The sequence below is a fragment of the Nanorana parkeri genome, unplaced genomic scaffold, assembly GCF_000935625.1.
Source record: "Nanorana parkeri isolate BGI_ZX_2015 unplaced genomic scaffold, ASM93562v1 scaffold261, whole genome shotgun sequence".
NCBI lineage: Eukaryota > Metazoa > Chordata > Amphibia > Anura > Dicroglossidae > Nanorana > Nanorana parkeri.
Genome location: NW_017306529.1, coordinates 260,036 through 282,612, shown reverse-complemented (window position 1 = coordinate 282,612; position 22,577 = coordinate 260,036). Strand labels below are relative to the sequence as shown.

The window sequence follows — 22,577 nt, the reverse complement described above, 5'->3', positions numbered from 1 at the left end:
ATATAATATATATTTATATATTTCTATTATACACAACCGCTTAAGTGAACAATCTAATTGTAAAAGTTTTTTTTCATGGTTTGCTCAAGTCTTTTGGCATTCGCCAATGAAGTGCAGTTTATTACTCTGGAGAGCAGACATGCAGCTGCAGTCATCTTGTATTACCATCCAGCGCTAAGGGCTTTTGTACATGTAAATACAGCAGTCTTGTGGAGTTTGTGTGGTCTCATGATAGGGACATGCTTACCCTATGCCAGGCTGGCTGTTTTATATTTCTTTAGTTCCATTGCACAACTTTGCAGCTTCCTGTCTTCTGTGGGCAGACAATGCCAGCTGTCAGAGTTCAACAACTTGTTGGCCTGAAGGCTTATTCTGCGAGAATGCTCCGACAGAATGCAAATCACCCATTGATCTGGAGTCCTTCATCCTGCGACAATAGAATTTTCATTAACGAACATCTTCTGAATGGTCACATTGCATCAAAACAATTATCCGTGGCCGTCCTAATTAGTGTGGGCTTCAAGCTGTATGCACAGCTCATTTAAATAGCAAAATTGATACCGCATGCCCATATGTTTGCTGCCATTTGCTATTCTCTCAAATCATATAAAGTTGGCTTGTGCGTTATTAAATATTCATAAATCATAAATGTTGACCTTTTTGTGTCAAATTAGGATGAGTGACTAAAATACAAGGAGTATTTTAGCTGTGCCGAGCAAAGGGAAAATAGAACTGAGATGAATGTTCACCAGAGTGAGTAGCTGCTTCCACAATGACACACATGGGTCTGTTTCCTCTCCTGTCGGTATGATAGCCTGTTGATACACTTGTGAATGTTATGGTAGGCCAGTTTTCTGTACTTATGACATCTTGATAAGGAAAGAAAGGGGCACTGTAAGCTCAGCTTGTTTCCTGATATTTGTGGGGTTAGTAGTAATATAGCTTCGCTATAGCACCCTCCACTTCTAGAAGACACAATAATGTCATCATGGAGATAGCTGGAGTATATATGCAAGCCTCTGCTACCAAGTGATTGTGCTTTACTGCCTCTTATCTTGCAAGTCTGAGTTGGCTGAAGCATTATTCAGCAGTTTTGCAGGCAGGATGAATCGGTCAAATACATCCCTTCTCTTGTGATTCATCTGTATGGGCTCATGCCCACAGGTGTATCAAAATGCTCCCTTCTTCACTGGACCTTTCTGCCAGAAGTGAAAAAAAATGTGCATTTGGGTGTGCTATTACATTGCAAACAGTGTTTAGAGGTGTCCGGTTCAAACCAGTGGTGAACGAATTAATATGAAATTCGGGAGCCAGTCTGTCCAATCCAGGAGCAGAAGGATTTTTTAGGAGCCAGCACCATTGGCACCAACTAGAGGGAACTTAAACAGTTTGATGCCAGTTGCAATTTTTAAGGAGTCTTGGCAACCTAGCTCCTGTGATTTGCCCTACCCTGATGTAAACCAAATCTATTGGCTGCTGGGATTTGCCCAGCCCTGATGTAAACCAAATCTATTGGCTGCTGGGATTTGCCCAGCCCTGATGTAAACCAAATCTATTGGCTGCTGGGATTTGCCCAGCCCTGATGTAAACCAAATCTTTTGGCTGCTTGGATTTGCGCAGCCCTGATGTAAACCAAATCTATTGGCTGCTGGGATTTGCCCAGCCATGATGTAAACCAAATCTATTGGCCGGAATGTTTTATTCTAGCCACTAGAATTAATTTACATGCATATACGTACAATTAGGCTAGTAAGCTCTTCCTCAAATGCAGGTTTTGGCCATTTTATTTTTTTTGTCCCTTGACCGCTGCTCTAAAATACAGATCTAAATGCCACAATGTGCAAAGACTCGTTATCTAAAATAGAGCTGCATTCCGAGGCATTAAAGAAAACAGAGAAACAGAATGCTTTTAAGTGCAGTGTTTTTTCTGCCAGTGTGATTGAGGCCTAAATCTGTATTTGATATCATAAAATATGGAAAAACAAAACCTTTCAAAATATGAAAGTCACATAAAAGTTTACAATGCGTTAAACACTGCTGTAATAGCACAAGTAAATTGTAACCTACAATTTTCTCTTTTAGCTAATATTTTTCAACAGGACTAGATGCATATCATGTAGAGTAAATATCTACAGTGTGTGCACAATTAGGCAAGTGAGTATTTTGACCAAATCACCATTTTTATGCACATTGTCCTAACTCCAAGCTGTATAAACTTGAAGGCTTATTGGATTTAAGCATATCAGGTGATGTGTATTTGTGTAGTGAGGGAGCGTGTGGCCTAAGGAGATCAAAACCCAATCTCAAGGTGTGCATAATAATTAGGCAGCTTCTTTTCCTCAGGTAAAATGGGCCAAAAAATAGATTTACCCGACTCTGAAAAGCCAAAAATTGTAAAAAGTATTTCAGGAGGGATGCAGCACTCTTGAAATTGCTAAGATATTGGGGCGTAATCACAGAACAATCAAACGTTTTGTTGCAAATAGTCAACAGGGTCGCAAGAAACGTGTTGAGAAGGAAAGATGCAAATTAACTGCCACAGATTTGAGAAGAATCATACGTGAAGCTACCGTTGACCCATAATCCTCCAGTGCTGTCATATTCCAGAACTGCAAGCTACCTGTGCCCAGAAGTACAAGGTGTTCAGTGCTCAGTGACATGTCCAAGGTAAGGGAGGCTGAAACCTCGACCACCACTGAACAAGACGCATAAGTTAAAACGTCAAGACTGGGCCAAGAAATATCTGAAGGCAGATTTTTCAAAGGTTTTATGGATTGATGAGATGAGTGACTCTTGACGGACCAGATGGATGGGCCTGTGACTGGATCAGTAGCAGGCAGAGAGCTCCACTTTGACTCAGACGCCAGCAAGGTGGAGGTGGGGTACTGGTGGGCTGGTATAAATAAAGATGAGCTAGTTGGACCTTTTTGGGTTGAAGATTGACTCAAAATCAACTCCCAAATCTACTGCCAGTTTTTAGAAGACACTTTCTTCAAGCAGTGGTACGGGAAAAAGTCTGCATCTTTCAAGAAGACCATGATAATGCAGGACAATGCTTCATCGCATTAATCAAAGTACTCCAGTGCATGCCTAGCCAGTAAAGGCCTTTAAAGATGAAAGAATAATGACATGGTCCCCTTCCTCACCTGACCCAAACCCTATTGAGAACTTGTGGGCCCTTCTTAAACAGCTGTCAACCCGTACAGATCCGTGCGGTGTGCACGGCTATATCGGGCCGTTCCCAGGAAGGACAGGTGCTGCGTGTGATTGTACGCAGCAGCCTGTTGTTCTATATGGGAGTACCCGACCATATTGTATGCTCACCGGAGCTGCACATCCGTGCAGGTGTCCGTACTCTTACGCAGACAGGATACGAGTACGGACACCTGCACGATGTGCAGCTCCGGTGAGCATATGGTCGGTACTCCCATATAGAACAGGCTGCTGCGTACAATCACACGCAGCACCTGTCCTTCCCGGGACCAGCCCGATTCGGCCGTGCAAGCCGCACGGATCTGTACGGGCGGACTGCTGTGTGAATGAGGCCTTACAGTGAAGGAAAACAGTACACCTCTCTGAACAGTGTCTGGGAGGCTGTGGTTGCTGCTGCACAAAAAGTTGACAGTCAACAGATGAAGAAACTGACAGACTCCATGGATAGAAGGCTTATGACTGTTATTGAAAATAAGGGGGGCTATATTGGTCACTGATTTTTGTTTTTGAAAATGTCAAATGTTTGTAAATTTTGAGATGTGTTTTATTATTCTCACTTTAACAGATAAAAAGAAACAAGTGAGAAAATTTTCGTTTTCCATTTACTTGATTAATAATTCTGCACACTAATAGTTGCCCAATACTTGTGCACGCCTAGATGTTCTAAGAAAGCCAAAACCCCACTTTTTTAGTGACAACCCCAGTAATGACCGTTTCAGTAGCAGAGTCCCTGGAAATTATTTTAACTTCTCAAGTAACCATGGCAGTTTCTGTTTTTGGTTTATTTTGTAAATTTTATTAGACTACTTGAGCTTTTTTTAAACATAGAAATTGTTACTCTTGTGAGCCATTTTATTGTTCTTTATGCAGCTGGTCAGTATTGCTAATACACAATGGAATCATGTTTGGTCTCAGATGCTTGGGTCTGATACTGTATTTCAGACTTGGCCTAACGCTCTCCAGAGTGTTTTCTATAAATGCTTGGTACTTGTGGCAATGAAAAATTGAGTGCCCTGACATATATATGACAAGGTTTCCTTAGCAGGAGATCTGAGTGGTCGCTTTGCTTTGTTATGGAGAGGATGCATTTGAGAGACGACATTCTTACTATATAAATACTGGTATACAAACACTGGATTTGCTAGCAATATTGCCGAGTTGTCCATTAGTGTAGGCATCAAGAAATCAAGTGCAATAGGTTGTATGTTCCAACAAGTGTTTGCTTTTCCGATCGTATTTTGGTCTTTGATTTAAAGTACAGTATAGATAAACATTCTATTTTCTTGCATCATGCTTTAATGTATACAGTTTTATTAAGTCATTTTTTGTGAATCTCTTGCCAAGTTTGTCATACCTGGAAATTCTGCCAGTAACCACAATCAAAGCTGAACTCCAGCCTTGCCTTCCATTATGCACAGTTGTACTCCTGTAATGAAATTGCTTGCTTTGATTTCACTGCACATAGTGAGTGTTGCACAATGTAAATAAAGTCAGAGCCCGCCTAATTTCCTGGCTGGTTGATGTCCAGCATCATCTATCTTTCCTTCCTGCCCCTGGCTTGCCACTTTCAATCATTTGATTTCAGTTCTTTGAATTGTGCAGGTATCGCATCATGTGGCATTACCTAGGATGGTCTGTATGCCATTACAGCCTGCCTAAAAATGCCCACTCCTCCAGACTGACATCCCCATATCAAGCCACTGTGATATCTGCATAACGTCTCCCAAGAGCCAGCCCACTGTTTTGCATCAGAACTGAGGGTTCTTAAGAGGAGTAATAAAGCAGGGTGCTGTGATTTCAGGAAGCTATGTACAGAACCCTGCCAGCCCCTCCAACCAGCCATGATTTATATGCATTGCATAGAGGCACAGGGATCCAGTGATGACTTCACTAGGTTGAAATAAGGTATGTAATGAAAATGGAAAGCTTTATTTAACAATTTCATTGGTATGGTGAGGAGGGGAAGCAGGAACTAGGGAAGGCAAAATATAAGCAGAGTATAGTGCATATTATACTTTTTCAGACTGAAAACACTAAGCCACTGCCTCACAATTACCAACTGCATCGTCAGCCTTCCATAAGCCCTCCCTCAATTTGCCTTTTGATTGCCTATCGGCTCTGCAGGAGGCATTCACAGACCATATAAAAAGCCCAAAGACTAAATAATCACACATGGCAGGCTGACAACCTGGCTTAACGCTGTCAGCCTGAAACAGGAAGTGCTGTTAATAGCAGGATAGCAGGATCTCCAGGTAAGAACTATGGCGTGAGATCACAAAAATTGATTATGAAAACTGTATACCATAAAATAGACTTTGGGTATGCATACACTTTAAAGCTATACTTTCAGCAGATTTAGAAAAAAAAAGAGTGAAGGCAGTTATTTATTACAACAGTTGCATTGAAAAAAATATACATTGATTTTGTAAGTACCTGACATTGACTTGGTATCAGCCTCTTTTAATCCCCTGCACAGAAAGGGGTTAGATTGGGAGAGGGAGTGGAAGCAATAGGAGCCAATCAGTTGTACTGCAACCACTTTGCTGAAAAGCAAGCGTACAGGAAGAGAGCAAAAAAGAGACTACCACGTCTGTTGCAATTTCTTTACGGTCTTGTCACAGGTTAGGGAAGAAGAGGCGATCAGGCGGTTTGCATAATCTCATTAGAGAACAAAATCACCAAACTGGCTGTGAACAAGCATGGCCACCGCACACCATTCTCAAGTAATTCAACACAATCTGATTTACACTCCCTCTCTGGGTCCATGGTATCTCAGGACTACCTGGGCAGACATTTGTAATTTTTGTATCTCAAATTTTTATGTCAATAGTGTTTTTAGCTTTTTTCCGCCGGAGCGGATCCCGACATCGATGTCGAGATCCGCCCAGCTGCGTGAGTGACAGCTGGATCTGCCTATCTAGAGGCAGAGCCAGCTGTACCCGCCCCCTCCCCCGTCCGTTCCGCCAGTCAGCGCTGGCGGATCGGAGCGGGGAGGGGGGAATCCAGCCCCTCCCCTGTCACGGCAGAGAGCCGTGACAGGATCGAGAAGTCAGCGAACACCGGTATGTGTTCGCTGACTTCCCGATCTACTGAGCCGACCTGTGACAGTCTCATTGTCACAGGTCGGCTAGAACTATGAGGTGAGTGAAAAGCACTCACCTCATAGTTCTCCTTTAAAGATAGAAATACAGAAGCTTGTTTTAGAAGATGGAATCTTTAAAGCGGTTATCTACATCCTTGGTTTACCTACATAAATATGCGTAATCCAAGTATAGGCTTTTACTGTTCCAGTGCTCTGCAGTATCCTGTCTGCCAACATCCATTCAGCAGAAAAAAATTAGGACAAAAAAGTTTAAAAAGCTATAGACTCTAAGGAAAAAATTAAATTCAATTAAAAGCTTTGTCGGTTCCCTTTGGGTTGTTTGTACTGTGTGGCCTTTTCCCAAATGTAGACCGGCAGCGTCTTACTTATCGGAACTTATCGAATTCAAGTCTGTTAGGGCAAAAAGCAAAATTTTTAGTTTTGAATCCTGATTTGGTGAAAATTGGAGCACATTCGGAAGAAACAAAATGTACTTGGCCCCACAGCCTAATGCGGCACTGTCCTTGCATATGTTGAGGCTAAACATGAGACATTTTAATAGCTGAACACGATGGCTCCCCGGTGAGAGTGGAATGGGAAAGCATTAGAGGCAGAGGCGCTTCAGGGAAGGATAAACATAAAAAAGTAGCTGTTGGCGTTTAACTGTATTTTAATGAAGGTGTCTTATGCATATTGAGCCAGTGCATGCGGTAAATTTTTATAAGCTGCAGTATTTTTAGCCCTATTGTGCTATTAATTCATAGTGTAATGACTTTGATAATTGTTAATGATAATAGTTCTATTAGCTCAGAGTATCCAGACTTTCTAAAGAATAATCTTGTTTCATTTTAATAATAATAATACTGTTGTAATAACCATTGCTTCCCTATAGTGTGCAACCTGGCGGTTACAAGTACAGTGTGAAGATAATGTCTCCAGTAAGGGGAGGACAATGCATTTATTAGTGTGATACCTACAAGCCAGAAGTTGACTTTGGGACAGTCTGTTTTGCACTGTCAGTTTTTCTAGATGTATTGCCCATTTCAACCTTCCATTTTATTTCTGCTGATGAAACCGTAGTCCAAGTTAACATGTACTGTGTAATTTCATCATTCATTGGTTGAAGGAGATGCCTTTTTATCCAGTGACTTTCACAAACAAATTTTTAGGTACTAGCACAGTGTGCCCATTCCAAAATGACAAGGGAAATTACAAACAATTTTGAAGAACTTGTATATCGCAGAAAGAGTTTAGAGGGTATGACAGCAGGCAGAATGTGCAGAAGAGGAGAGCGGAGGGTATGGCAGCAGGCAGTATATGCAGAAGAAGAGTCCAGATGGTATGACAGCGCACTGTGCAGGAGAGGAGTGTGGAGGGTATGAAAACAGGAGTATGTGCAGGAGAGGAATGCAGAGGGTATGACAGGTGGTAGTATGTGCAGAAGAGTAGTGCAGTTAGAGTATAACACTGTGCAGTATGTGGAGGAGAGTAGTGCAAAGGGTATGAAAGCAGAATGATGTGCACGAATGGAGTTCAGAAGGTGGTTGGTATGTGCTGGAGAGTTCAGATGGTAGGATGGAGAGCACCATCTGCAGAAGAGTAGTACAGAGGATATAACAGTGGCAGTATGTGGAGGAGAGGAGTGCAGAGGGTATGACGGTGGACAGTAGGTGCAGGAAGAGTGTAGAGGGTACAAAGCATAATGTTAAAATGACAGTACTAAGAGCATTCTTGTTGCCATCAGTAACATTCCAAGTTGCCATGGACGTTTGAATGTGATTGGTGATGTTGGAAGCAGAGGAAGTACACTTACCTTGTTACAGGGTCTGTTTGTGTTGTGGATGCAGAATATCACTAATAACTTATTTCATTACTTGAATCAACTTTCTAACTGTATTAACTGCAGAATGCAGGATGTTTCCCTTGAAATATGGTTATTTGAGGTTTCCCAAATTTCAGGACTTGTGAATACTGCTGGTAATGAGTATGCAGCAAGGCTTGGCAACTAAAGGGAGTGCTGGATGACCACAGAAGAAAGCACTGAAACCCTGTTATAGAAGAGGATCAACGGTTTCTTCTCCAAGAGGCAGCCAGCTTAATTATCTTGCATAGCTAGCGGCACCACCACTGCTATCCAACACCTCCTGATTTGCCGGATAGCTTGTCCTTGCTAGGTGCTGTGGTTCCTCATGCGGGCCCCTAGCTGAATCTGCGGCTAGGAAGTTTTGGTTAGCAGTGGTGCTGCTAGCTCTGTGCGAGTATGAAGAATGGACTTGCTATCTACAGTGAAGTATGCATCCTCTTCTATAACAGGGTGCAGCTGTCTGAATTGTATTGGAGAAGTGACAGGGTTGCTTCAAAGCCCTGGTGCCAAACCAGTAGCCCACATCTGCACCCTGCTGTATTCTGGGCTGGGTCCATCGCCTGAAGCACTGACACAGATTCTTACATGTTGGACAGCTATTATGAGGTCATGCGAGTCATGTGGTGTTGAGAACACATACAAGACAGGTGTCATTTCCGCCCTGCTAATAGAGTGTTGGCGATTTTTTTTTTTTAAGAAACCTTGCAGTGGGGCTACCCCTGCACTGCAAGGGTTAACTGCTTTGTTTCTAGGTTAAAAAGAAAAACATAGATATACATATATATGTATTCACTCAAAGATCTGAGCCGGCTTCTTAGTTCGGTCCTTCCAATGTCTCTCCCTCCTCCTCTGCAGAGGTCCCAGGTTCTGTAAATTTAACATCTATACATAGTCTTTAGATGTGAGAACACTAAGGAAGATTACAATGCAGCAGGTAGGAGAAGGAAACAGGCTGAAGGGAGCGCTGTGACAGGTGGCCGGACCGGAGCTTTGGGTGAGTATATCTTTGTTATTTCAGCACCTAGACACACACGAGCAGGTGAAATAAATTCCTGAAAGAAAATGGGAATACAGTTAAGTTTTAATGTATTGCTCATTAATGTAACACTACACTCGTTTTATTGCTTTATTAACCACTTGAGAGATGCCATTTAAAACAATGTCCAGACTCCGCATGTCCTGGCAGGATTCATACTGAGACTGCTGTCAGTGACAACCCGGTCTAGCACTAAATTGATTGCACACCAAAACAGCACAGCAAAACACAATGCTTCCGCATGGTGTTTGCATGTGTAAGTGCCATGAAATCATCTGACACCATGGGCATTTCTGTCATTCTAGCATGCCGGCATTTGTATCCGGCCTGTCCACCCTTTTAGCAATCGCTAATGTGTAAAAAAAAAAAAGTGTAAAAAAAATTAAACTGATTATAAAACTATTCGCTCTCCATATCAACTATTTGCATAGCATGTTCATAGTTTTGCATAAGTACCAAGCCTAATGCAGTGTTGCAGCACATGAGTTGGGTCCAGCACTAAATCGATCAGCTTCTGGGCTTGCTAACCTCCTATAAAGCACTCAATAGCAGCAAAGCAGAACACAATGCTTCAGTATGTTTAAAGGGTTATTGTTATGAAATCATCTGTAGCATGGTCACTTCTGTCATTCTAGCCTGCCTGTACATCATGTCTGCCCTATCTGGCCTTTTAGAAACCGATCACTGCAATAACAATTTTGTTGCTTGCTGATTATTATTAGTGATCCCACCCCCTATGATAAAACTTACAACAAATTGTTCAAGAAAAAAGCAATTTCCATAAAATGATTTTTTTTAAAAAGGCCCTTTCCCTGTTAATCCCTAGTATTGTCTATTTTTCTATACATATATGCAGCAGGCAGCGTGGCGTCTGCCACGTCTAACCGTTTGTAGATTACCAGAGGTGAGTGCTAAGAAGCTTAAACTGATTCAGCAATCTTTTCGCTTATTAAAAATATGTTGTGAAAATGAAAAATTAGGTTTGTCTATTTTTTTAATTTTATTTCAGTTTATTTTTAGTTGGTGTACAATGTGACTTCCCGATTCCAGCATTTTAAGAGTTAATACTAAGGGAGTCCACACCTTCCTTTACTGTACTGTGCTAAGCCTGTATCTATTCCATATTTTATGCATCTGCTCTGGTTCAAAGACATTGCCTTTTGAAATGCTGACAGATCTTTTCACTGCACTACTACTTGGTAATCTGTAGTCTAGTGGAATGTTTCTGTTCTAACTTGGGACATTGGCCATAAAAGGAGCACATTTCTTTTTTTTAATTAGGCAGCTCGCTTATAGACTTGTATCAAGACAAGGAGCAGTAAAATCCACTGGGTAGCACTGTATTAAGCAGTGCCTATGCACACAAAAACTAGCTAGATGTATATGTGGAAGTGTGTATGTGTAATATCCTTTTTACAAGGCTATTCATAGCAATAGAAACTTGCTTTTAATACTCTTTAACACTCATTCATATTTACATTATATCTGAAAACAATTGAAATGACTATGCATTTACCTAAAGTGTATGTCCAGGCCATATTGGTTTTAGGTTTTAATGTTGGGCAGAGTGAGCTAAGGAGATTTTCTCTCCTTTCTGTCCCAGTGACTAAAACCATCCCTTCAATGAGACGGCCTGAGGCTATTGCCTAAAGCTGCGTCCCTTTGGGTCACATGGGGGGGCGGCAGGCAGTGCAGCATGTTTGTATAGTGGCCACTCTTCTGCCATTGCCGTCCCCTTTCTGTCCAGAGCATGTCAAGTTGCTAAGAACTGGGCCATACGTATCTGCCTACCCAGGTTTTAGCATCCTGGGATGCTCTGGCCATCATCCCGTCCAGCTCCTGGCAACCAGTGATGTCACTGGTTGCCAAGAGCTGGGCGGGAGTAGTGCTACTGCAAGGGGGCATGGTTGTCCCAGGTCTGCAGAGGGTGGCGTCATTTGTTATGCACCACCACCTCCCCTGCCCCATAGGTGGCACAAAGTCTAGGGACACCACTGGTGGGGACTATGGTTTTAGTAGATAGGAAGTAAGGGTAAATATACAAAAAGGACACAGACCACAATACAAAGCTGACTTAGGTTAGCCTTCCCCTACTGTACTAAAAAAAAAGGAGGGGGTTATTTCGGTCTTGTCTGTTGGAGATTTCCATCACTTACTGTATGATGAAACTGTTCTTGTCATCACAGTAAATAAGGGGAAATCTCTCCAGGTAGCAGTTAAACCTGACATGGTTTCCTAACCCTTCCCCACTCGCTAATGCTCGCTAATGCTACTATGTATATGTTCACTTTAATGCATTTTAATTTGAATAACCGTGTCTGTCCAGCCAAACCTTGCAGCACTGGGGTAGGGCCACTGCAAGGGGCATTTTCTAATTTCACTGCAGGCAGGCTTTAGACTTCATTTACATTGAAAAAAGTAGTGCATGGGGTGGTGCGGGCAGGAGATATGTTTGGGTTGTGATTACCGCACAGACCTGGTGTGAACAGATCCCTAAACGATGCTTGTTTAGATGCATCTGGTATCAGATTCTAGCATCAAATTGTGTTTAAATGCATTTTGGTGCATTGCGATGTTCACATTGATTCCTGGATGCACCTGACTTCTATTTTTTTTTTGGAAAACTCAGATAAACTAACTGCTCATGCATGTAAACACAATGTGTGAATAGGTCATTGTAATTCATTAGATGCATATTTATGCCTTTACAAAAGCTTGTTAAATGCATATAAACACATCTAATCACACACAGTGTGAATGTGGGCTAAATAAAACTGAAAGACTGCTCATTTTCCTGTGCCCACCTTTATAGAGGGGTCTTTCCACTCTTGGAATCTTAAATATGCTTTTCTATAGTGAATATTTTAGTTTCATATCTGCCTCTAGATAGGCAGAGCCAGCTGCCACTCACACAGCTGGACGGATCCAGACGTAATTGTCGGGATCTGCTTCAGCTGCGGCGTCCCGCTATACCGCGAGCTGTAGCTCGCGGTATACTGCGGCGTCTCTGTATACCGCGAGCTGTAGCTCGCGGTATACTGAGCTTAGGGTGACGGGAGGACGCTAGTTTGTGTCCTCCCGTTACCCTAAGGAGATCTATGGGGAAAAGCCCTAACCCCATAGTTCTCCTTTTTAATGTAACAGTTTTTTAAAATCCCAGATTTTTCCATAAATGCTCAGGCATTGTTTGTATACTTGTTAGGAGTGAAAACTTATTGGAATCCTACTTAAACTGGCTTGCAGTAAAAATAGTGCTAGTGTTATGCATGCTGATTTGAGGTCGGCGTGTAGTTGTAAATTATTTGCATAATATGTTCTGTCATAGTTTTGCATAACTACCAAATCCTGCTGCAGCCTGATAACCAGAACTTTCAGCACCATGGACAGCACTGTACTCTAGAACAACCTTTCTTCATGCGCCACATAAAAATCTTTTCAGTAACAATTTATAACCAGACTGTGTGCAAATGATTTGCTTGCTGAAAAAAAATAAACAAAGTTAAATCAAATGCATTAGATGTCAAGCACTTTATTTCTCGACATCATTGTATATACCTTGCTTAGAGGAGTTTGTATTCTAGGGATGCACCGATACCAGTGCAGATACTTGGCATTTTCATGAGAACTACCAGGTTTGCAGAAGTTGCAGCTGGGACCTGGCTCTGGTGCTCCACCAGAAATAATTAGTCGATATTGTTTTAGAAAAACTGTCACATGACAATAAACAAAATTGTATTGGTACTTGTATCTGTACTTGGGCAAGTATCAGTACTTGTACTTGCAAAACTGGCTTTGATGCATCCCTTTTATATAGGTTTATAAAAACAAAATCATACATTAAAACAGATGTACAAATCCCAGGAGCTCCGTGTGCTCCTTACAAATCACAGCTGCCTTCTAACTTTTGATTTTTTCTCTAGTCTAGCCTTGGAGCTCAAAGTATCTGTACATGTACTTGTACAGAGTGCGGTACATCCCTAATTTATACACACATGGTGGTCATAAGGAAATGTAAAGGTAAAGTCCACTTTTTGGAAAACAAAATACACACTTCATAAAAGAAAAAAAATGTGCATTTATTTTTCTGCATTGGAGCCAGTAAAGCATTGCAACCATGATCAGGGGATCGTGAGTGCAGTGGTCTGGCTCCTGCAGACTCTTCCTCTCATGTCCGTACCTCGGTACAGATATTCAGTGACATGGAAGGGAGGAAGAATGAAGGGGACTACAAGTGTGGTGATGTCATCACACTTCCATTAAGAAGTACAAGTACCTCTCCTGCGGTGGCTGATGGGACTTTAGTTTCTCCATTCACAAATGGTGTCAAAGGATCTGTGACTGGTTGTCGTGGACACAGCCCTGTACAGCCACACCAAATTCAAAATTAAGCAGCAGCCTGTGGGCAGAAGAACCCTACGATTCAGGTAAGCAGGGGGGTTTCCATGTGACCCTGAATATTGGTGTAACATGAGTCATGGTCCAAAAGGTGAACTTTTAGGTGGACCTAGCATCAGATATATTTTCATGTGAAGTTCGTTCATGCATGCATGCTAAATCATTTGTTTGCAAAGTAACTATGTTAAACACATGTATTTATTACCACCAAGGGTTCATAGTATTCCAACAGACAATGCCTTTGCTTTACTCTCCAAAACAATAGTGAGCTCTTTGTGCAGGAATTAGATGCTGACCCTGGATAATGCCTGACCAGAGATGCTGACTCACATTACACAGTCATGTAAAATCTGGTGCCTGTGTACTTCTTGGCTGTGTACACCAGCGTTTCTCAACTTTCTTTCAGTCGCAATACCTTTTTAAAAGTATGCAAAATCTTAAGGCACCCCAGTGTAAAATGTAAAATCCCTGATAGACGTCTGCTATGGATTTTAAGGAGTGACCCCATGCAAAAAACACAAAGGAGTTCCCCCTTCACATTAAAGTACCCTGTTCAAATCAAGAGCTCCTCTTCACATCAGAGCCTACCTCTTAACATCAGAGCCCACCTTTTACATTCAGGAGCCCCCCTTTACATTAGGACCTGCCTCCTTTTTACATCAGAGTATCACCTCTCAAACTAGAAGCCCACCTTCACATCAGAAGCTCCCCCTTTTATATCCAAGTTCCCCCTTCACCTCAGAAGTCTGTCTGGACCATGGAAAGGTATAACCCTGTGTTAAAATTTTGAGTTCGGCTAACTAATCGATTTTGAAAATAATCGTTAGCTGCAGCTCTAGAGGCACCCCTGAGGAAGGCAGAAGGCACCTGTGTGCCATAGCACCATAGTTGAGAAAGGCTGATGTACACAAGTGTCTGACAGAGATCCATTCCAGCTGCTGCCTTTTACCTTATGACTACATAATGTTTTACTGTGATAGCTGGGGGAGCCTGCTTGCAGCAGACTGATATCTAAACTAGTCACTTGACTGGAGCTCAAGGGAGGGTTTTTTTAAAATATAAAGTAATTTTTGTATAGTGTGACATGTCAGGAATATATTTAGACTTGTAAAGTAAGTGAAAGCTCCACTTCATAACAGATATAGTGTGGAAACCATACACTGTGCTGAATGCACTTGATTCATTTGAGAACCTTTTGATGAATTTACTATATAAATCATCAGATGTAATGTGATGCAAGCTTCTAAAATTAGTTGACTGTATTGTTTTCTAATATATTTATCACCGTGTACTTTCTACTTTTTATGTTTGTCTTGTGGATGTGGAATATTATACTACTTTAAATCTTGACATATATATAAAGGGTGTAAAATTAGTCAAGTTTATTGCTATGTCTTTTTTTTTTTTTCCTTTTGTTGAATCCTATTCTACTACCTTCATTTTTATTAACAGTTCTTTTTTGTGTGTGCCCTGTGCTATTTATCCAAGGTACTGCCTGAATGACAAAGAACTTCCAATCAAATTTTTACAATTGGCCTACTATATTAAAACCAGCAGAAAGCAAATAAGTGTTGGCAATAAAGAAAAAAACAAACCACAATCCAGCTGTAATTTTTCTAACGTGGGTTAGAAAGCAAAAATGAGTCTGATTTGTAGCTGTAGGCAACATGCAGTAATTTTTAGAACATGGTTTAATTATATTGTGCTCCGTGTTTATATTACATATCCAGTGGAGAAACTACTCTGTTTTCTGTTAATGTTATTGGAAAGCTAGTTGGCATCATTATTTATTAATCCTGTACTCCTTTTGTGCTCTACCAATCTAAAAATCAGTGTGCAGCTATTAAAGCCTGGTTTTCCATGGAAGGCAGCATTGTTATACTAGCAATTTAAGTGATCATATAAGGTTAATGAAAAGAGCAAGCGTAACTGGTATATCTAGGTTTAGAAAATGTATACATATTTTATTATGCTCATTGAAGTCAAGACAATGAGAGGGTTGCCATGTCCTGCGCTGGTGGTATAAACCGTATAAATATTTCAGTTACCCACTACTGTGAGATTCCTAAATGCAAAGCTCGCTATTCGTCTGCCAGTTTAATGTGTCTGATTTTAGCGCCCTCGGGACACAAACCTTTGATTCATTCTGTGCAATTTCAGGCTGCCGTTGCCCCTGCCCGGTTTAGGAAATCGTGTTGGAGGCAGATATTGTTACTCCTGATCGAGAAATGAAAATGAAGTGAAGTCAGGCGCTTGCCTTAGGACACAACGAAAGCGTTTCTACAGCAATCTAAAGATAGTTAACTGCTGTCAATAAATTTTGAAGAAGGCATGGTGTGGTTATTCTGCTTAAATAAAGAATCGTAAAACTCTGTGCCTGACATTGTGACTTCTCAGTAATTTCCCTTCGTGCTTTACAGTTGAACATCATGTTCACTCCTCTGGACTGTGCCGATAAAGAGAATGTGGATGGCTGTTATAATGGAAAAAGGTAATACAGTAACAGTAAAGCTCTGCTCACCCTTTTGTATGGTAACAAATGATTGGGCCTGTCCAGGAGCCCAAGCTTTCCCTTACATGGTGGCCTGTGATCATTTTGTAGGGAAGAGGTTGATGACTGAATAGTGTCTCTTCCCATCTCTGTATTGTAGTGCAGGGGGTTTTGAAACAAACGACATGTCTGGGGTTTTTTTTTTTTTGCATTGGAAGGCCCATTGAAATAATTAGCAATTAATTAACGTTTTCATGCGATGGCAACAGGCATTAACGAGCCTTTTTTAATAACTCTGATACTAAATTCAAAAATGCATTGGTGTCAATAACGCATGTCCAGCACAAAGGAAATCGACCGATGAGCTGTTTCATGGGGAGCACAGTAGCTTCTTGGTTAGCACTTGTCTTGCAGCAATTGAATCCTTGGTTTGCATCTCAGCCAGGACACTATCTGCATGGAGTTTAAATGTTCTCCTGGTGCTTGTGTGGGTTTCCTTACGGTTTCCTCATATGCCATTAAGTTATTTGGCTGTTGTCTAAATTGGTGCTAGTATGTGTGTAGGTCTTAAATTTTTGTTTGTACTGTGGAAAACCCTTTCATGTAAACCTTACTTTGTGCGGTTGTCATATTTTGTTTTGCTGGTCTAAAAATCTCAACTGCAGCCTCCAATGGCAGACCCTACTGGTATTGTTGCGTGGCTTTGAAATTCTTATTAGACATGGAGCCACAGAAAAGTAAGGTTCTGAGGTTAGAAGTGCACCAAAGATTGCGACATGGTCATGGTATTAGGGATGGGGGAATGGATTCATTTGTTTCCCTAAAGACAAGGATATATTTCCTAGAACACATTCCCTAAACCACACACAAAATGTGGCCAACCCCCAGGACAAGAGTGGGCAAATCTTCTACGGTCTGTCCCTATTGGTAAAAGATCTGCTCAGCTGTGAGGGGGGGAGGGGTGCTGTATCCATGGCACAGTCAGCTGTCAGTGTGCAGACCTCTAGGGACCCTCCCATTAGGGTTGCCACCTTTCCGGGATTGACCCGGACAGTCTGTGTTTAGAAGGCTGCGTCCAGGTTACACAGCCCACCTTGGAGCCCGCACAACCCAACAGAGTGTGCACAGCCTGGTGAGAGCCTGCACAAGCCACTTGAGACCCTAGAGACAGGCTGCCACCCCGGAGCAACACACAGTATGTAGTTTCATATAATTTTGTATTGCTTCATTATGTCTTGCTGGGATTTGTAGTCCTCTATAGAGCTAGAGTGCTCAGGTTTCAGTTGAAGAAAAGTTGGCCTCCCTAGGGCTGCCTGCAAAGAAAAGGGTTAACACTATAGGTTTGAACTCCTTTTTTTCAACCAGACTATATAACTTGTCTCATTTAGTAATTTTTGCTCTGTTGCAGAGCTAAGCTAGTTGAAAAATCTTTTGCATGTACACACTTCCAAGGATGTTGGATCCCTGTCCCCCCTCCCCAATGCATGCTGTGGTTTTATCCACTGGCTGCTACAAAGCACAACGGTCCATAGAAATCTGCTTTTGTGCTTGCCTGTATGTGGCCTAAAGTACTTGTTGGGACCATTTCCTTATTTTGGAATTATAAATTGGAACTATTTCCTTTTTTTTTTGTTTTGCTTCATAATCATTATAGATGGAAAAATCCAGCAAGGGTTCTGAAAAGAGGCTTCAGGAAGATTGAACCCATCTTTTCTTTCCATCATATTTGTCTGAAGAGTTGAAATGTAGTCATGCCTCTAAGTCAGACTGCATGCTACATCCAATATTGCATTGTAGTCAGTTTTCATGACTCAAGAGGTGGAGATTGTAAAAAGAGGTGTGTAATAGTTCGGGTATGCTTAGGGTAGTGCAACGTCTAAATACAACTATAAATCAGGGTGCAGCTTTTTGCAAAATATAAATTCTGCTCTGACAATTTAACCACAATATCACCCAATTTTTGCAGGTATTTATAAAAAAAATTGAGCTTCCGTACCTCTCTGATAATTTGAGCCTATGGTACTTTAACGTTCAGCATTTTATTTTCCAGTCTCTTCCTAGCTGTTAAAAGATGGCTGGTGTTACCAATAGGCCATTTATCAAGGTTACTCTTACACTTTGGTTCATTTCAGAATAGCAGGCACTCTAAAGGAAGTGCCTTGAGACATTTTGTAAAGCAAAATTGTTTGCCGTTTCTGTACATATTATCCCTGTACAGCTTTGGTTTGTCATTAGATCTATACAAGCCCATACATTTATAAGGTCTTTTGCATGCAGTTGCCTGAAGGATTGTGGAAGACTCATAAAAATTCATAGAATGGCATCTCTTTTTTTTTTCCTTGGTAGAGCAGTCATTCTAATTTCTCCTGAACTGTCGTGAGAATGGGAATTCACTAATGACCAGTATAAAAGCTTGATGGTAAATATTCATCTAACCTATTTATTGTGCCTGCGGGGACTTTATATGCTAAATAGGTACTGCCTCCGCAAATCTTCTGTCACACCTCATGTCAGGCTCACAAAATGTATGTTTGGACTTTGATGTTATATCAATATGTATACCTCTGATCTGGGTATTCATTTCAAAGGCAGATCAGGGCAAGAAAAGTATTAGAAGCAAGGTGGCTAATGTGCCTACTGATGTTATGGCCATGTGAACCTTTTTTTCCCGCATTTGCTACTATCTGTGAAGGCATTTCTGGCTACCTAAATGTGAACTCCTGACCGATAAATACACAGTTGAAAAATCTACATGCGAGTCATTTCTCCTAGCAAAGAGTTTGTAATTCTGTTTAGTCAGTCTTGTGACCTAGCCTCCCCTGCCAGACAGCATAACTAGGTCTTGGATCTCCCTACTGTAACTAAATACATCTTGGTATAAAAATGGCAACACACCACTGGCAACACACCACTGTCTGAGTGGCCAAGTGTGCTGACCTTCTCTTCAGGTTGTAAAGATGCTCTCCAGGAGATTACAGGAGACAGATTCATTTGCTTTGATAGTTTCATGTAAACATGCATGTAAAAACATTTAATAACTTGATTAGAGCTACCTTTTTAAATCTATCAGTAATTTAGCTTCCATGGTACCATCGGGGAAGAAATTATTGGGCCTCTTTTTAACATTTTAAGCACTAACAATGTAACATACTGTTGGGGTGCACACACATGAGCATCAGAGTCCTTACAATGTAAAATACTGGGGAATCCCCCTCCTCCCCACCAGGGAGCCACAGGTGTTGCGTACAGCCTCCCATAGAAGTCAATGGCTGTACATGCATACAGCTGCGTGCAAGTACCGGTGTATAGCTATGTACTGTTATTTACTTCTATGGAAGGCAGTATGGAACACTGGCTCACTGGCAAGAGGGAATATGCCAGTATTTACTTTGTACAGGCTCAGCTGCCCTTGTGCATGAGCCCCTAAAGTGATCAGCACCAGAAGGATCAATGACCGGACTACAACCTGATTGGATTTATTGTTGCAGCAGAGAACTCCTGTGGTCCTTTACTGGTTAAAGCATTGGTGCAGGTCCTTTACTGGTTAAAGCGTTGGTGCAGGTCCTAAAATATACCAAGAAATGCCCAGCTTTAACCAAAAGTTTACAGCCTAAGGTGGTACACTTAGACATTTGGTGACCTATGTCAAGTACCTTGATTTCAGCAGGGTCAGATGATAAGCAATCTGGTACCTTTTGAGTGCAGCTAATGACATGGAGTTTTCTGTCAGTGAAAACATGATCTGCTGGCTTGAAATGTTTCAGCTGATAGCTTATTGTTCCTTTTCAGTGCATATATTTGTGACTCTCAGATGACGGGTTGTTTGGTGGTCAGATCGTATTGCTAACACACAGACAATGCCTGCCTGTTGCCAGGTTAGAGATACTGTGATGGTTTTGAAAAATGACATATGTCTGTCATGAGCATTTATACAGCATGGTTTGTTTTTTGTAAGTCCTGCCAGTAATGTAGTTTTATTACCTATAAAACCTGCCAGCAGATCAGTTATTCTTCCACTTCTTGTAACAGAGTCCACTGTTAAGCAGAAGTAGCTATAGACATATGGAGCAATGTCACACATCCAAGCCTGTATGAAGATACTCCACCTCTGGAACTGCAGGTGCCAACCAAAGGGAGCCTGACCACGCTCTATGAACTCAACAGTAAAGCAGGAAGTTACACACCAGTGACATCAGATCACTTCAAATGTATTGAATGTGGACATCTCTGCGATCAAACCCATTGGGTGAAATGTTAGAGGGGCAGTTCTAGAAAGGGCCGCAGTGTGTCATGTCCAATTTTAATAAAGTTGGATGCGATCTGATGTCATTGGTATGTGACTTCCTGCTAAGTAGAAGTTGCAGGAAGTTCCAGTTATAGTATCTAAATGGTCAGAGCGGCGGTCAGTCAACCAGCAGACTGCATGGACTACAGTGGAATGGATAAAAGCACAACTGCTGGTAGTTCATGCAAGAGGGTGATAACTGTCCTACAGCACTAGGAACTGGTGGTCACACTGTTAAAGAACTTAGAGCAGAAACTAAGAGGATCAACAGGTATTTATCGGTTAGTCACAATATGTAATATAAACAAACTTGCACAACCACATTTACAAGGTGGAAAGGTTGCGAATACATTAGTATTTGGGTTTTAAAAACGTAGTTTTAAAGAGATGTTGAATGTTTATTTTCTAATATAAATCTTTATTTTACAAAGGAAACATTGAAAGCCTATCTTCAGCTTTAAGGGGCATGCCTCAGCTGTGTGTGTAAGTTGAGCTGTTGAGCTTTGTAAACCATTCTTTTTTTCAACAAAGCAATTAAGATTAGCCTGGTAAACATTAGATGGAGCAAAAAGATCCACCTGCTGGCTGGAAATAAATATGAAATGTACATTTTTATTTTATATTTACCATATTTCTTTTGGAATATCAAATATACAAAAGCATTGTACATTTCTTTTAATATGCCAAATATTTTTTTTAAAGGCAGTTTGTGGCACTTGAATGTGTCTCAGAACAAAACCCTGTTATATTTTAGATGGTTTCCTATAAGACCGTGCATCTAGCTGTATTCTCCCACTCCCAGTAGTACCATAGTACCAGGGAGACCTTCGATTTTGAAAGATATACCTTGCAAAGTTCTCTGCCAGATGTTGAATGTGATACACCTGATCACAGCATCTGCCTACCTTGTAAGTGACAAGTGAATGAAGAGTATTTTTTCCAGTACATCAGCAGCTTTATGGCCCGTAACTTATAAAAGGCAATGCTTTGATGCAGCAATGTATTTAACTGTTTAGTACCTGTTAGAGACTAAAGCACTTAGATAGAAAATGACACTTTTTGCACATTATTGTATTTAATATGTAACAGTGGTGACACCTAATCTGCAGGAAGAATAGAGATGTTGCCCATTGCATTCAGTCACTGCACTGGGATAACTAGCCAAGGGATCTGCTTGCTAAGGACAACAGCTGCTTGTCATAGTTTTTGTAAATCAGCCACTAATTATGTGTGTGCTTGGCAGTTCAGATATGTGCTAAAGCGGATCTTTACACTGCGGTATTGAATTTGTAAAAACAAAAGCATTCACATAACCAAAATTCATTGTGGCAATGCAGCAAGCGTCCATGTTTGCTGTGGGAAAACCCGCTTCTTCAGTGCCCTCTTTCGTCATCCAGGGAAAAGCAAAAAAAAACAACCCAAAAAGGCTCCGACAGCTCGCAGCCATTTTCCTTTTTATATTTTTCTTGAACGAGATCTCATTTCAGTGACGAAGCAATCCCAGGATGCATTGTGTTGGCAAACTGAACTACTTTGCACCTGGAAAGCAGGAAGTGAAGGCTCTGCAAGTGTAAGTATTTAAATAAAACAGCATTTTACACCTGACAAGTCTGTTATTAATCAGCATAGATAGAGGAATGCATTGGTGGGATTTGAATTTAGCGTGTAAAGGTCTGCTATAAGCATGGTAAACATGGCTACCAATAAAAAAAAAAGAAAGCATAACTGTTAGATGGCTAATCAAACGTCTGCCATTGTTCCTGAGACTTGATTGACCCATGCTGGTTGTACACACTGTACAACCAGCATAGGTCTATCGAGTCTCGGGAACAACTCGGGATCGTTCGAGTGCTGTGAAAGGCTGCTTAGACACAGGGTGGTATCTGTTATGGTCACCCTTGCCCTATACACTGCCTGGCTGTGTTTCTTTTAGGTTTGGATGACAAATATTGGACAGTTAATGTCTAGATGTTGTTGGTCCTTTCATAGTTGTGGCACCTGCGCAAATACAATACCAGTTTCAGCAATCGCCATGCTAGGAGGTGCTTTGCCTCTGTGTAGAAGCTTCCTGTAATAAAGGCCAGTCACTGCTGCTCTTCTCGCCTTTTATGTAGGGTAACTGGTCTGGTCTCCACCCCCTCCTGTAGTTTTCTCACGCTGCCTGTAGTGGGTGGGGCCTGCTCAATCCGTCTCACAACTTTGCTCTCTGCA

At 41.4% G+C, this 22,577-nt stretch overlaps 1 protein-coding gene and 1 long non-coding RNA gene across 6 annotated transcripts in view; both read left to right on the top strand.

The window, feature by feature from the left end:
* The window catches only part of LOC108787440, a 24,055-nt gene extending 2,017 nt beyond the window's left edge, over positions 1 to 22,038 (top strand). The window contains exons 2-3 of the long non-coding RNA XR_001941259.1: positions 13,202 to 13,212; positions 21,936 to 22,038. This is a non-coding gene — a long non-coding RNA (uncharacterized LOC108787440). The remainder of the gene's footprint in view (positions 1 to 13,201; positions 13,213 to 21,935) is intronic.
* Positions 1 to 22,577, top strand: part of LOC108787438 (serine/threonine-protein phosphatase 2A 55 kDa regulatory subunit B beta isoform) — a 285,509-nt gene that overhangs the window by 157,498 nt on the left and 105,434 nt on the right. The window lies entirely within an intron of this gene.